Below are 16,254 nucleotides of genomic sequence, written 5' to 3' on the forward strand. Positions count from 1 at the left end.
GCACTTACTTTCTTGAAGCCAAAGTTGCTGCAGGTTGGCATGGCCATCTTGTGACTCATTTATGTGGGACACTAAAGAATTGAGAGAAAACTTGGGTTTCTGGGTTGCTGTTCTTCCTTGTGGCTCATTCAGCCAGCAGACTGGCATAGAGCAGAGGGCACCAAAGAGATCTTTTGAAAGGATCACCTTGTTTTCCCTCTCCCTCTCCCTCCTACCTGGCGAAATTATTCTTAAAATAACTTTCCTTCCTTCCTTCCTTCCTTCCTTCCTTCCTTCCTTCCTTCCTTCCTTCCTTCCTTCCTTTCCTTTCAGACATCAGTTTGGAAACTAAGAAATAACATGTTTTAGGGAGAATCTTATCTTGTGAATAATGAAGCTATCAAAATAGTAAAATATTCAATATTCTATTCTTGGTTTCTTGGACTGGCTCTTTGGAAAAATAAAATAAAGGAAGAGGAACTACAGACGATTGGGAATAGACTGAGGCAAAGAGGCAGGATGGAAGGGATCCTCTCTGTAAGAGCAGCCATGAAGGAGTTAAACCAGGCACAGAAAAAAAAAAAAAAGAAAAAAAAAGAGGCCTTCAAACTAATTTCACACTGAACGTGATGTTTAATTTGAATCATGCTCTTCCCAAAGGGAAAAGGTTAGTCTCATCACTGGGCTCATATCCTCCTCCTCTTTCTCCTTTCATACGAATTGAAAATTCAGATTGACCATTAATCATGATGTGACACATTCGTTTTTTCCTGGTCCAAAAATCAAATGAAAGCCTGGGACCACATCTGAGAACCCATTGGCCAGCCAATCCTCCCAACCTACGTGCACAACAGAGAGAAGACAAGAACAAGGGTGCATACGTACACAGAGACAGAAATTACTGGACGTGCACTCACAAGGATACACACAAATACATACAGCTATTAACAGTCATTGACTCAGAGAGCCCCTCCACCTAAATTGAATTTTGCTTATTTGCAAGTGTAAAATTAGTCATAGTAAATTACAACAGGGATGAGAGACTCATATCAAATCTGTCAACATCCTGACAAATGCTCTGAGCACTCTTTAGTTAGGAAAGACTCTTAGGGTAGTCGTGGCTCCTAAAAGAGAAAATGATTATACGCTAGCCAAACCCTAAGTACAAGCTAAAGATATTCACCTCATGAAGTCATTCCTCAACTAGCCCCTTGGCACTTGCTGGAATTATTCGCAGCACGAGCTCTACTTTCTCATTTTCTGCTGACTCCATGTGGGTAATTTCTTTCTCATGATTAAAAGTGAGCTTGGCAGATCCTTCAAAGCGTGGCTTCAGGTGTGGTGGGGTTCCGAGTGCATCCTTTGTCTAAGGCCGCTTGCTAGTAATTCATCGGTGGACGGGCAGGCCCGGGGAATATTCACACATCTAAAATGATTTTTTAAAAAAGGCAACCTTTATAGATATCTTTATATAAACATATTTTTATACTGAAACATGCAGCTGACAGATGAAATGAACTGTTTACCTTGGAAAAGAATAGGCAGGCTTTTCTCTTCCAAATAATCACTCCGGCCTTTCTGAATGTCATCCAAAAGCGATTCTGCTTCCTTGGACTTATCCAGCATCTGAGGCTGTGAGATAACCCTCGTCGCACTGGCCTCCTTCCCTGGCCCCTTCGTTATTAGCCTCCTGGTGGGTGAGATAGAATACAGTGAATGTAATAACCGTACTCCACACAACAGGCTCGCTCTCTCTTTTAAATTGAAAATCCCCTTATTACAAAACAAGGGGTGTTCTTTTTCTTCTACCTTTAAGTAGGACTGCCACATTCATTGCTTTTTACAAAAACGCAGCTGCTTTTTAAGCTACAGATAAATAGAATCTGCTAGGCGGTAATTCGACTCAGTCTGAATGCATTATTTTCTAAGACACTTTGGCGAAAGGCTTTTTATTATAAACTGGAATGAACAAGGAAAGTCCTTTTCTCTTCTAATTATGAATGTGTTTTGTTCCCTACTATTAACCTACAATGTCAGATTGATCTTCTTCTTTTTCTGCAGCCAGTTCAATAAATCAACATTTTTTTTCCCTAGAAAATTAGAGGGCTGATGATGAAGTCTTCATGAACTCCAATGACAAAAATAAAAATAGCACAACGGAGAAGCAAATACAAATACAGACAATGAAGTGGCCTTTTGATGTCCAAGGTGATGAATCCTGTTTTGACACTGAAAGTTAAGATAAAGGGGATTTCCTTGTTAACTTCATTTTAATGACTGAATTTTAATAAAAGTAAGGTTTTCTAGGCATTTTCATAAGCTTTATCTAACTACATGTATTCACCTAAGAGGGAAAAATATATAATAAATCCGTAACATTTCTAATAGGGTGCCCCAAACTATTGGGTTTGTTTACTCGTTCATGATGTGTAATAGCCAAGTAATTCTATCAGTCATCCCCTCATTTCTCTAAGCAATGCAATGAAGAATTAAAACAGAAGAGGAGACATTGTGAGAAAGCGCATTCAATGTGAATTTCTGCTGGCATGGCTTTAACTCCAAGCATAAACACTAAGAAAAATGGTGAGTTCCTAATAATATCAAAAGGCAGTCTAGAAACTCCATTAGCCTAGGTATTGCTTTAATTTTGATCCCAATGTTTATATTTCTGACTATAACAGTACAGTAGACCATGGCGGTTTTGCTCTATGTCTATATAAACATAGTGCCTTGTTAAGGGGAGGAAATCCCACAGTGGGGTTCCAATTAAGGAAAAATAAATACTGCTGCAACCCTGACAATACGTGGAGATTGCCAGTATATCACAGAAGCACAGGCAGGTGCCCCCTACTAAATCTACAGATTTAAAGCCGACGCTGTCATTTCCTTTCCTTCAGCCGTAATGGAAAGCAAAGTGTTGAAGATGAACTGTGTGTGGCAGATAGTTTCAGAGCAATTTATTCTTGTTTGTTTACATTATTTTGAGTTTATTTCCAATAAGGGTGGTAGTGGGAATCGAGGGGGCCTTGTGCAAAACATAGAGGAAGAACTATGTTCTGAGACCACATGCATATTCAAGAGACCTTAGATTGAGAGGAAGTGAGAGAAAGAGAGTGCTTAAAATCCTATTTCCATCTAAAGCCATGCTGCCTTTCCTATGTAGTCCTGTTTGAAATTTTTAAAAGGGGAGTATTTATTACAAGTGAGATGCTTCCAAATTTTCAGAACACACACTCTAGGAAGAGATATGTTTGCAGTGAGCGGTGGTGACAGAGCTTTTGAGATTCTACCACTTTGCTTAGATAGGAATCAATTTTCTGTCTTCTGATATGCCCGGGAACAAATGATGCCCCACCGGGTTGCTGGCCTCAGCATCAGAGACTAAGTGATGCTATGGCAACACAGGAAGCCAGTTTACCCGGAATAGATAGCCAAGCCCCTTCACTGAGAAACAGACTGAAGTAAACTAAGCATCACTATAAGAGTAAAAATCGAATCCTTATGCATCAATATCTCCATTGAGCTAAGGCCTCAATAATAAGCATGCTTTGGCAATTAAGAATGTTTATTCTTGTAATATTGATATGTGAGGCAAAGAGAAGAAAAAAAATTGTAGTTGTATATTTGAAGGAATTTAATTTCCTAGATACCCTGATTTAGAAACATGATTGTGGAGACAGAGTTCCAGAGAGCAGTTTCCAGGCTCTGGACCTCACGTGGAAAGGTGCTGGCCCGGGTAGTAGATGGCTGTCAGCTGTAATCAGATGGCCATCAGCTGTTACCGGTTAGCCATTAGCCACTGATATAACAGCCATGGCTATGCTAGGGCGTTGGCTGGTTGGCAGAGAAGCGGACTGTGGATTGCGGATCGTGTTGATTCTACTTCCTGTGTGTTGATTCTACTTCCTGTGTCTCGCCCAGCTGCCAGCGAGATGGGGATGCAGGAAAACCCCTCCTTGGGGTACTGGTGGATATTTGCTTCTGTGTCTCAACCAGCTGCCATTGAGAATATAGTGGTATGACTCCCTTATCTATGGCTCCGTGGGTGTTCCTTTTTGGCCTCACCATACTCTGTGTCCACCCGCTGAGAGCGGGAGTGGGACCAGAGACCCTGCATGACAATTATATTTATAGAAATAGGTTTTACTGGGCTACCCACAAAAATACCTTTGAACCCTTGTTTTCCTCAATCCATCTTTTACGCTGGTAAATTAACACAGACAAAAGACAGCACAGAATCTTCTGCCACTTGTATTATTGTTTACAGGTAATAAAAATTACCTTATAATATAAGCCACTAGCCAGAACGGCTTGGCTCTTATTAAACCTTCAAAATAATTAATAAGTAGCTCTCCTAAAAGAAACTCTGTGACAATGGAGAGAAGAATGGCTGTCCCACTGAAGAAGACACAGTGCGATAGTGCTTTAACAACTTGGATTTAATTTATTCTCTCTTTGAGAAAAGAAGAAGAAAGAGAAGCAAGGTAAGAAGGCAGGAAAAGGAGGTGATGGAGGATGAGGAGAAAGGAGGAAAGAGAAGGAAATGTCAAAAACCCATTGAGTACAACAAATAGAATTATTTTTTTCCTTTCCATGTTAAAATAAATTGCTTCACACCATGCCTCTGCCACTTACAAGCAAATCCAGTTTTAACCATTCTAAGCCTCATTCTCTGCCCTTATAAGTGGAGAAGAGTTGTGCCATCTTATCGGACTCCAGTGGAGATTAAATCAGGCCACTATGAGTTATCTGTGCTAAACCAGTAAATAGCAGTTACATCTAATAAGGAACAACTATTAATAGTCACAGCACTGCTAATTAGGCTTCTCCTGCCCCTTGTGCATCTCTACCTGGAACTTCCTGATTAGTTCTCCAACCAACCCCCAAACTCAAAGAACACCCAGCAAAACAAAATAACCCATTACAAATGGATCCCTGCACTGCCTCACTCCTTTCTTTCACCAGATTCAAATCACTTTACACTTGCAGTGGAAAGACTGAACATTGATTTTGTTTTACCTCCAGGACCTAAAGGGCAGGGAAGATGCTATAGCTTAGAAATGGGAAACAGGAGGCACTAAATGTGAAATAATCAGGGTCAGTTAGCTACGCCACTCTCTGTCTGAAAGGGTTCCAACTTACTGAGAGATGACATCCCCAGAGAGAAACTGGACTCCACTGGGTTTTGGAGTTGTCGCCTTCCAATCCCAAGCTCAAGTTAGCATGCATGCCTCACACATGGTTGCACCCATTCACTCAGACAAACACACACCTGCATTAACCTATGAGGTGTACTGCAGCTCCGGTCAAGGAACAGACCTGCTCTAGTCACCTCACCTGAGAGTCTTCACTCTTCCCCAACTGGTGATAAAAACACTACTGCATTGCAAATATTGGGGAAATCTGATGATGCAAAACTGCCAACTTGCCTCATATCTACTAAAAAAAATACCAGCTAACCATACCCAGGCTGTAAGGCGATGTCACTGGGGTTGTGACTCTATGGTCCACATGAATTGAATTGCAAGTGACAAAATAGCAACAACTTCAAAAACCACTGTGGTTGGTTGAAATTGGGGATGTGGGACCATGGATTTGGAGGGCCAACTGTACTCAGTTTCTTTTAAGAAAAAGATATACTGCTGTGAATTCAACAATGTCAGCTCTTCATCCTCTTTTTCTAAACCTATTTTCTGAATCGAGTTGTTTGAAATGATCTCATTTTTATAAAGCCCAATATATGATGATGATCAAACTTGACAATTACTGTACAAGCAAATAAGACTCCTAGAGGGGCAACTTCAAAGAGATTTCATCCTCCTGGTGGCTCTTTTCCCATAAACAGAGAGGCTCCGGAAAGAGGCTCCACACTCCACTGACCACAGGAACTTACAGCCAAGATTCTAATCGGTCCTGCAGAAGGCAGTGCAGAGGTGGTGAAATGGAAGCAACAGCACAGAGTGTGTGTTGAATGTGCTGTGTCCTACAAACAAGGAAACACTGGTATCTTCCCAGAATCACATTCAGCACAGAGATGCTCTAAATATGAAAAGTAAGACAAGCTTTTTAACTCCTTGTCAAGGCTTCCTGACATCCAGCACTTTGGTGAGGTCAAGAAATGTGTCTCCGGCTTCTGTTTTCTGTTCCCCTTCAGAGAACACGGTGAAGAATGGGGCCGTCCAGCTGCCTTTTAGCTCGTCACACTTGGCTGACTCCCGTCCTTACTAGGGAAGTGTGTCCAGGCGTTTGGACTCACAGAAGAAAAACCCAAACCAATTTAACACAAAAGAAATTCCCATATTTTGCCTCTTTCATATTCTACAAAGTGCCTGTGGTAGGGTTAAGTTGAAAACGTTTTATATAAAGAAGATTATTGAGACATAAGTCATACAGGTAAACACTGAGAGGTAAGACAGAGATGTTATCTAAAAGCTAATTTAATTCAATAAAGGCTTCTCTAAAGACAATAAACCTGCTAACCTTCCCATGCTAATATTTTGTTTTTGAAGGGACAGTAAGGGGTTGTAGATTCGTCGTGTGATCCTTTAGCAAAGTCTGAGAAGGTGAAAGAAAGAAAAGAAAAAAAAAGATTAGATGCATGGATTTCTGTGCTGAATGGATGCCAGAGTCAAGATGCAAAGAATAGATAAGTTAGAGATTTGAAGGAACTAAATTTGAAGCCAGCCAGTAAAACCGATTGAACCTTATTACCTCTAGTCACTGAGGAATTCCCGAGACAGTTGGATGCAATTTGAAAAGGTCAGAAAAATATTTCCTGCACAGCATTACTGCTTCATGGTTTAAGGGTGTACATTTGTGAGATGCCAGCTCTAATCATTTTTATTGACTTTGCTTTCCAGAGACAGACAGACAGTCTGGGTAGCAAGACCAGTAGATAAGAGAAAGGCAATCTTATAAATGAAAATCTCTCTTATTTTGTTCTTTCACTTGTGACTGTGAACAATCCCAAATCTCGCCCATTGGAGAAGAAATTACACCAACTTCAGCCAAAGAATGACAGAATAAAAATGAAATCAAGGAAAGTATCACCCTAATTCCAAAAATGCTATCTTCTTTTAAGAGCTATTTATTTAGCCTCTACTATATGCTAGGAATTGTGAAAGGTAAATGACCCTGCATGTTAACCCAAGTGTGGATATTTAAAACGAAACACCATAAAATACACCGGAGATCTTAATTTATTTCCTTTCAGGATGGTTTTATGAAAGAGGGAAATCCATAGGGAAGGGTGAAAATTAAGTGAAACATATAAATATATACTCAAGATAGTGTTTAAATGAAGACTCTATTGTGATTAGAGTCATTCCAAATATAAGAAAAAAAAAGATTGCCCTTTTTACTGTGACTTATATGCAGTAAGAACCTTTGTTAGCAAATCCATTTGTGGATTTTTTTTGTTTGTTTTTGGCATGCAATTAGAAGTCAAAGCTGACTTTTCAAAACAGAATGACCATGATCCATTCTAACCCTGCAAAGGTTTAATGAACATATGACTTTTCCATCTATGAGGAGTCATGTGTTTCCGAGGCAAACACAAGCCTGTTTACTCTTTTCTTGTTTGGTAGCAAGGCTGAAACTTTTTAATGGCCTTCAGACCCAACTGCATGTTTCTCATACAATGTTCAGTCTCCAGGAAGATGGCCTGGCAGTTTTCTAAAGCTTTCCAACCAGCAAGATGGCTTTTCCTATTGAAAGCCTTCATTCAGAGCAATCCCGCACACCGTGAAATTCGGGAATTTCAAATTGTACTTTGTCATCAAGGTCATGACTACCAGCAACACAAAAAGCCAATTATAGAATGGCTTTTATAATATCAGGTATCCAAAAGACAAGTGAAAACACCAGCTCATTAGATAGACATCTGAATACTTGGAAGTGACGGTAAAAGTATCTAGCTTGCGACTTGTTTTCTATCTTACCTGAATATTTGGCATTGGTTAGATATAGGCAATACAATTAAAATTTTCACCATGTGTAGCATCTTAGATTAAACAACATAAAAAGGTGTTTAAGGAAACTTTGTAATGGTGTAGAAGCTTCCAGTGAATCATACTTAAAACTCAAGCTTTTCCACATCTTCATCCATAGGCCCCATGTTGCTGGCAGAAAAAATATCTAATCTAAAAAGTCAACTTTTGATTTGCGCTCCCTAAGTTCTCATAAGAAAAAAATTTTGAATCTTTTACATAGCCATTAATATCATTAAAAAATGATAACAATAATCCTAAAAGGATTATTACGAGTAAAAATAATAATGATACGAAGTAGTGACCATTAGTTGAGCATTTACTAGGTGGGACGCCATGCAAATACATTATTTTATTTAATCCTCACAGCCAATTTAAATAAAGTAAATGTGATTTTTTTTTTCTCTTTCATAATTCCCACGAGGAGAATGAGGGTGAAGGAGGCCAAGAAACTCACCTAGATCAGAAAACTAGTAGGTAGTGATGTTGAACTCAGATGTAGGCTTTTCTGAATCTAGTCCCGATTATGTTATGTCAAAGCCACGTGCCTTTAACAATGTTCCATGAACACAGCAGGACCCAGAAGTACCACCCCTTTCAGATCACATAGCATTTCTGGAACTGTGCTGAACCAAATGTCACTGCTCATACAGATTGAGTCATACACACCAAACGTTTGCTGAACGTCCACCAAAAGCAGCCACCTTCTAGCGCTCTAGGCTAACAGTGGTTGATCGCTTTCCTGTCCTCATGGAATTTACTTCATGAGAGAATAATACACTCGTAGCAGCCTCCTTAATCAGATTGCATGGTTCACCTACACCTAATAAATTTGGAGTCTAATTGTATGTAAATTGCTTTTCTATTTGAATTATCTTTAAATTATGTTCAGAGAAGAGAAAGAAGAGGAAGTTTCTTTTTAGTTGGGGCTTCGTTAAGGTCAAGTGAATCCATCTCCAAACACAACATTAAAAGGGAAAATGTGTAGCTATTTTGTTATTGTCACAGGCAAAAATAAAATAAAATGGAAAGAAAATAATGATGGGTCATAAAGGTTTAGCATATAAACTACTATAGGTGCTGTCTTTCAGTAGAATGTACTAAACATAGCCAGGTTTCAACAAAATTGACAATCATGTATTCCAACCAATTTTACCAAATGTACCCCCAGCAATGATGCTTCCTATTTGTAGTGAGGCGATGACTGTACGTGTTGAAATGCTGGTTGGCAGTTCCCGCACACGTTGTCCAGGTACCTGTCTAAACTAGGAGAGCCTAGTTTACTTGTCAGACCCCTTTTCAGAAGGAGACCTTTCTTCTAGTCCTGAATGTCGGTGAATTCTCCTACTGACAAAGCTGCCTTGGAGCTCAAGGGGCATTAAAATGAGATAAGAGGAGAAATAACAGCATCTGGGCTGCACTTCTTGCAGAGTAAAGCACTGTTGAGGTCTGAAAGTGAGAGTATTTGAAAACTAGAAATGAAATTAGGTGCAGCTACTGAAAGGTGGAGAGAGGAATTGGTAAGGAGGAGGCTGGTGTATACAATGAATTTAGATCTGGAGTATGAATTCCCAGTGCTTCTGAATCCTCACTTTCTTAAGCACAGAACAGGGCAAAGAATGATGATGAGGAGTGTGAAATGGGGGCCTTTTCTTTGCACCCCTGAAATGCTTGGGAACAAAAAGAGTCCAATTCCTAACCAAGGGGAATAAGTAAAATATCCTCTAAAGTGATCTAAGATTTCATATTTCATATGGAGGAATTGGATTTTTAGCCTTGGTTATCTTCAAAAGAAGATGACTGAAAAAACATTTTTAAAACAGGTTAATTGGCTAACTTCTACATTTTTTGTGTTTTTTTTTTAATTGCAACTTACTCTCAAAACAAATTATAACCTCATAAAAAATTATCTGTGATAAAAAAAGCTGGAAGAAAACATCAAGTGAGCTTATTATATGAAGTTCCTCTTTTACTTGATTCTTCCTGTAAGCAGAAACTCAGCTTCAGGCATTAATATCATTAGGAATTAACTTTCTAGAAATGACGCTAAGGAACAATGACATACAATTAAAATAACAGTATTTATAGCAACAGAAGCAGTTAACACACCTCAGAAGCTGTAGAGAATGAAAATAGCAAAATAGGCTTTCCTTTCTCTTCTCTGGATCAAACATTGAAATTTAGCAATTTCTAAAAACCGATTATTAGATTATTATTTTAATTATTCTTCTAACATGTCAATGTCACAATGTTAAATGCTTTGTGTACCTGCCCAAGAGGATTTGGGTAGCGCAAGGACCCAAATGTTATCCCAGTCCATTTTCTTTGAATTACAGGAATCTCCAGAGCATATGTTTTTCCTACATTGGGAGACAGCATGGCTTAAATTTTCTGAATAATTTTCAAAATTAAATTTGAAAGTTTTCATGAGAGATGATCCTCCCTGGTGGGTGATATGAAGCATAACCTAAGGGGAAACATGAAAATAATTAGCATAAACATATTAGCATATAGATGCCTTTGAAATAATAAACAGCAGAAAACCAAAATGCTTATCCCCAAAAGAAAGTTATGAGAAAATATGAAATTAATGTACACTTCTCACATGACAACTCCAGCCTGAAAGCCAAATAGAATATTCTCGTTCAGTGAAGGATGGAATGACCAAGGAGATGGAGAAATTACCCCCAAACCAACTCTCCTTTGCTCATTATCACAGTATTAATATTCTCTATTTTCCCTTCACCTCCTCCGCCACCCCTATTCTCCTTTACAGGAAAACAAGTCTCTTCCTTTTACTTCGTCTAAGAGCTACTATCAAGTAGAAAGATCTAATATCCTTTTCTTATTGTTCCACATTAGCTAACTTTCTATCTTTCCCTAGATGGCACAAGAAACACTGGGCTTGGTAATTCAGTTGCCAAAAGGACTGAGAGCCTTGGTTGAAAAGTGGGACAGGGCTTAGTGTTTGTTAACAAGAACCATGAACATCATTGATTCTTTTTATATTTCAAATTGGTACAGCCTCTCCAGACAGTAAGCCAGCAGGTTGTGGCATGATTGGAAGAATAAGGTCTTGGGAGTCAACACTCATTAAAAAATCTGATTTGTGTAACCTCATATAAGTTCAATAACACAATTAGTTTCAGTTTTCTGTTCTACAAAATAGTGATGGTGTTTTCTACTTTTCTGGGTTGTTGTGACAATTAGTGGTTTTATATATATATATATATATATATATATATATATATACCATCTGGAATATGGTAGATGTTCAATAAAGGTAGCTCAATTCACCTTTTTCATGGCTTCAGTGAAAACTCCATAAATTTGGGAGTCTGGGATTTGGTAAGCCTGCTTTCCACCATCCCCCCACCCAACTTTGCATGGATGTGGATGAATATATGGTCCAAATATATTTATTAAGGAGAGATACCACAAAATATGATGTTTTGCTCTGGATCCATGGTGGCATGGATTAAAATGGCGGTAGTATAAATTGCACTGAAATTAATAAAGTCAAGAAAATAAAGATTCAATGGAAATATTTCATCTCATGAAGCCAAGAGCAGGGGGATAATTTTAACTTTGCAGCAACTAACAGAAAACCATGAAAATTTTATGTGATTCAAAGGAAGTAAGAATTTGCCAAACACACCTTAAATTATCTGACACAGGTGAATTCCTGAACAAGGCCCAAGTTAGAACATCAAAATACACTCAATGTCCCCATATCTGGACACCATCTACATTATTTTAGTTCTTTTAATATTTAGTTATTTTTAATGGCTGTCAGTACAGTATTTAGAACACTAAGAAGGGGTCGTTTGACAATAATACCATTTGATTTTCTCAATTTATCAGTTTTAAACTTTGCTTGATGCTAATTACTTAACAAACATTATGTGTTTTGCTCTCTTGGCATATAAAGTAGGAAAGGAAACATTCATTACAAAATACTGAATTCTATAGAGATTTGAAGCTCCAACTTTATTCTTTCTGTGGATCACAGGTCTTGAACCTATCCTTTAGTATCGAATACCTGCTTTTATGTCAAGAGTTACATTTCCAGTAAATAATGCCCATCAACTTCTTGAATGTTTATATTGCCTCATCAATACTTAGCACACTGCTTACACATAGTTATGAGATTGGGACATGGATGGTGACTAAGAAAGGAAAACCCTCATACGGATGCTTTGCATGACCACAAAATACTGGTCCTATGTTTTCCCTTTCCTGTTTAAACTTAACTCATTGACCATTGTCTTGAGACAGACATCATTTGCAGGTCATTCCTGCTGAATGCCCTTTAATCCTCTCATCCCTTTTATCTGCTAGGCCTAATAGAGACCTAATTTATTACCCTTTAGGGCTAGTTAAAAAAATGTTTAGAAGGACACACACAAGTAAATAAACCCAAAGCTAGTGTTTCTTTGGCTTTTGGAATTTGAAAATATTTTGATTGCCTGCATGCCTTCTGAGAATGATTCCTTCTGGCTATGAAGGGAAAGAGCCTGTTTCACAAATGAAATAAATACATATGTATACAAAAGGTATTCTCAACGCTCTACTGGTCGTTTGGTAAGGTAGAACATGTTCTCTTCTGCAATCCAAAAGGAATTTAAGACTCTATCAATTTGTTCCCATAAGGATACTCTTGACTTGTTACAGGACCTCGTTTTAATGCTAATGACATGCAGATGTTTTCAGAGTTGAAAATCACTGGAGGTGAGTAGCCAGGAAATGGGAGGCCTGTCTTCCTGCACACTCTGAAATCTTTCTTCTGTTTTGTTGATGTTCCCAAATCATACTTCGCGAAGTTTTTGCTTTCAGACCTTGGAGTCTCTTAGAGCTTGATAAAAATAAAAATAAACCTTTCAGGTCAACCTCCATTGGTTATTTTTAAAACTCAGTTGGTAGATTTTTCTTTCTTTGTTTTATATATGATCAAAATATTTTTTCTTTACTTCCACTGCCACAAAATAGTCAAAGTCACAAAAATTTACTTTGACACTAACATTACCTTGATTGAAAGCATAGATGAGAAAGAGTGTCTTCTACACACACACACACACACACACACACACACACACGCATTAGTATTTTTTCAAACATTCTCAATGATTGGAAAATAAGTCAACAAAAACAGCAATTTTATCTACCTCATATATAAGTCCTTCAAGGATGAAAATGGCATCTAAATTTGGGATATATTATATGAAGGGGATCAAAGTTTTGCCACCCCAATATATGCTTTTTGGGATATTGATTTTAAACTGGTTACTAAGTAACAAAAGACTTAGAATCTTTGACCTTCCCTGCCCCTTACCTGTTTAATTCAGAGAGAGAAAAACTGTTTAAAGGGAAGGGAGCGCCACCTTAGCATCATAATATTAACCAAATGTGGCAGACAGGGAGAAATCTAGTCAAAACCTGCTTGTGGACTTCCCTCTGTGTCCCATCGTTCCCCGGTGGCCAGCAAAAACACACTGCTTTTTCTGAATACCTGTGAGTAGCCTGCTGTCCCTTTGAAATCCCAGACCTGTGTCTCCCTCTCTTTTGTCCAGATGGCATATAAACCTCAACTGCCCAATGTGTTCTTGGGTCTCATATCTTATGGTAACCCCACATGTACATCCATAATAAATTTGGGGCATTTTCTCTTGTGAACCTGTCTCATGGTAATGAATTATTAGCCCCGCCAGAAGAACTTAGAAAGGTGGGAAGAAAGTTGTCTTTGGACCCTCACAGATAGAAAAACAACAATAGTTAACTGAAAATAATAATGATTGAGGCACATCTCTTTCAGTTCTACATAAATCATCCTCTTCCAGTTCCCACTTCCTCTTGTGTCTGCAATAACTAAGCACTCAGCACTGTACCCACAGAGAAGTCCTTCCTGTGATCTAGAATGTTTTGTCACCTGGTAAACTGTTGCTTAAATAAGAAACTGGCATATTCTCATTTCTTATCACATCCAAGGACACAAATAATCGGTACAAACCACGCCCCATCCATCTTTTCTTCAGCTCTAAAACTGTTAGACATTCTTATGTGAAATCATAGTGATGTTTTAGAGTTAGAAACATTAATGAGCAGGTTCGTTCTTCCCTAGGAAATTTTCCTCATCAAATTCCATGACCTGAGCCACCAAGATGTCCTTCAGCAGGTAAATGAATAAATAAGCTATGGTACAGCCAAACAATTGAATATTATTCAGTGCCAGAAAGAAATGTGCTATCAAGCCATGAAAAGACATGAAGGAACTTCAAATGAATATTATTAGGTGAAAGAAGCCAAGCTGAAAAGGCTACACACTGTTTGATTCCAACTATCTGACATTCTGGAAAAAGCAAAACTATGGACACAGAAAAAAGATCACTGGTTGCCAGGGGTGGAGTAGCAGGGAGGGATGAATAGGCAGAGCACAGAGGATTTTTAGGGCAGTGAAAACACTCTGTATGCTATTATAACGATGGATATATGTCATTATGCATTTGTCCAAACCCACAGAATGTACACCAAGCAGAGTGAGCCATCATGTCAACTATGGCCTTTGAGTGACTATGATGTGTCAGTGTAGGTTCATCCTTGGTAAAAAAAAAAAAAAAAAAAAAAAAAAGAAGAAAAGAAAAGAAAAGAAAATGTAACATTCTGGTGAATAATGTCGATAATGAGAGAAGATATGTAGATATGAGGTCAGGGGATATATGGAACATCGCTATATCTGCCTCTCAATTTTGTTGTAAATCGAAAACTGGTCTAAAAAATTCATAACCTGGTATATTGCTGGCCTTGCTGTATTACAATTCTGATGTAAAAGCAATTATTCCTAGTCCTATACCTGATCTACCTGCTCGCCTTTCTGTCCGCTGGAAGAAGAGCTTGGGCTCACCTGGAAGCTAAAGTCAGAGAAGCCTTTCCAAAGTTACTAACCGGAGGTGATAGGGGAAGAAACACAGGATAGCATTTCTACATTCCTTATGGCCAGGTTTACTAGCTGATTAGTTTAAAATAATTCTTTCCGAAATTTGTTCTCTGAAGGTAAGACATGCCTGCAGGTATTATTAAAAATTCCCTTCAATGCTAATCATTGCACAAATCTCCCATTTATCATTGTGAAGTACAATCTGAGAATCAGACTCTTAATCTTAGATGGATCCTATATTAGCAACATGATTTGTGTCCTCTGTGCTTGCAATGTCAACTATGGAGGGTTGTGGAAAGAAGAAAACATAAGGCACGTGACTTATATGCTATAAAATACTCTGTAAATATTGTTAGTGTTTTTTTGAGATGCAGTTAGAGTGATGATGATGATGATGATGATGGTGATGATGGTGATGATGATGACGATGGTGATGATGACGATGGTGATGATGATGATGGTGACTGTTAGATGAGAACCACTTGACTTCATAATATACAAAAGAGAAGATACAAGGAAACAGACAAGAGATAGTATGATGATAAAAGTCCAAGAGTATAATTTAAGGTAAACATGATTTTGTTTATCTAGTTCTGAATGGGAAAAATCATAGTCTCATCCAAAAGGTCTTGCACAAAACTGATTTATCCAATTTTCTTCCAATGTATTTGAATATGCTTAAAGGTAATAGATGTCTACGAATAGATACCATTTATTGAGGTTTGTTACCAGGTACTTAGTATTGCTAAGCATTTTGCATGAATTATCTCATTCAGTTAACAGGGGTGGGAATTGATATCCTACCATATTAGTTAATATCAAGATTACTTAACATACAAGTGCATACACTATAAATGGAATCAATAGGATTATGTAAGCCCAAAATTGTGGGATTTGAGTGGGATTTTATGGGAACTTATAAATTCAGAAGAAAGGATGCAGGAAGATTGATTTAGGCACCTGAACTGATTGAAGGAGGCATCACAGAAATGAACTGGTAAAATAATACTGTTGTGTGGATGGAAAATAGGAAAGATTTCACAGAAATGTACAGGTAATGAACATAAGTCCTAATTCCACTGAAGATACATTCCCTCTGGCTATGGAACACTGTTCTCCAGTACACAAATGCATCCCTGAAAACTGCCATTCTTCTGAAGATTTATCAGCCATTACATTCTACATACTGTCCATTCCCTGACTACCTATGTGTCTGGAGGTGATTTTCATTAATTTGCAGGACATTTAAAATTTAATTTTGGCTTCTCCATTTTTTTCTGGCACTCATGTGGGACAAAACCTATACCACTGTGGGAGGTCTGTGCTAAGGTACAGAAACGAATCTCAGCTTAAACT

At 38.2% G+C, this 16,254-nt stretch overlaps 1 long non-coding RNA gene across 1 annotated transcript in view; it reads right to left on the reverse strand.

Moving 5' to 3' along the window:
• Window positions 1-265: 265 nt before the first annotated feature.
• LOC109447596 (uncharacterized) overlaps window positions 266-16,254 on the reverse strand; it is a 64,344-nt gene continuing 48,355 nt past the window's right edge. The window contains exons 6-8 of the long non-coding RNA XR_002137390.3: window positions 10,236-10,434; window positions 1,506-1,669; window positions 266-1,405 (exon numbers count right to left, since the gene is read on the reverse strand). This is a non-coding gene — a long non-coding RNA (uncharacterized LOC109447596). The remainder of the gene's footprint in view (window positions 1,406-1,505; window positions 1,670-10,235; window positions 10,435-16,254) is intronic.

This window comes from Rhinolophus sinicus, chromosome 1, assembly GCF_057876585.1.
Source record: "Rhinolophus sinicus isolate RSI-liver-muscle chromosome 1, RSI-T2T, whole genome shotgun sequence".
Taxonomy (NCBI): Eukaryota; Metazoa; Chordata; class Mammalia; order Chiroptera; family Rhinolophidae; genus Rhinolophus; species Rhinolophus sinicus.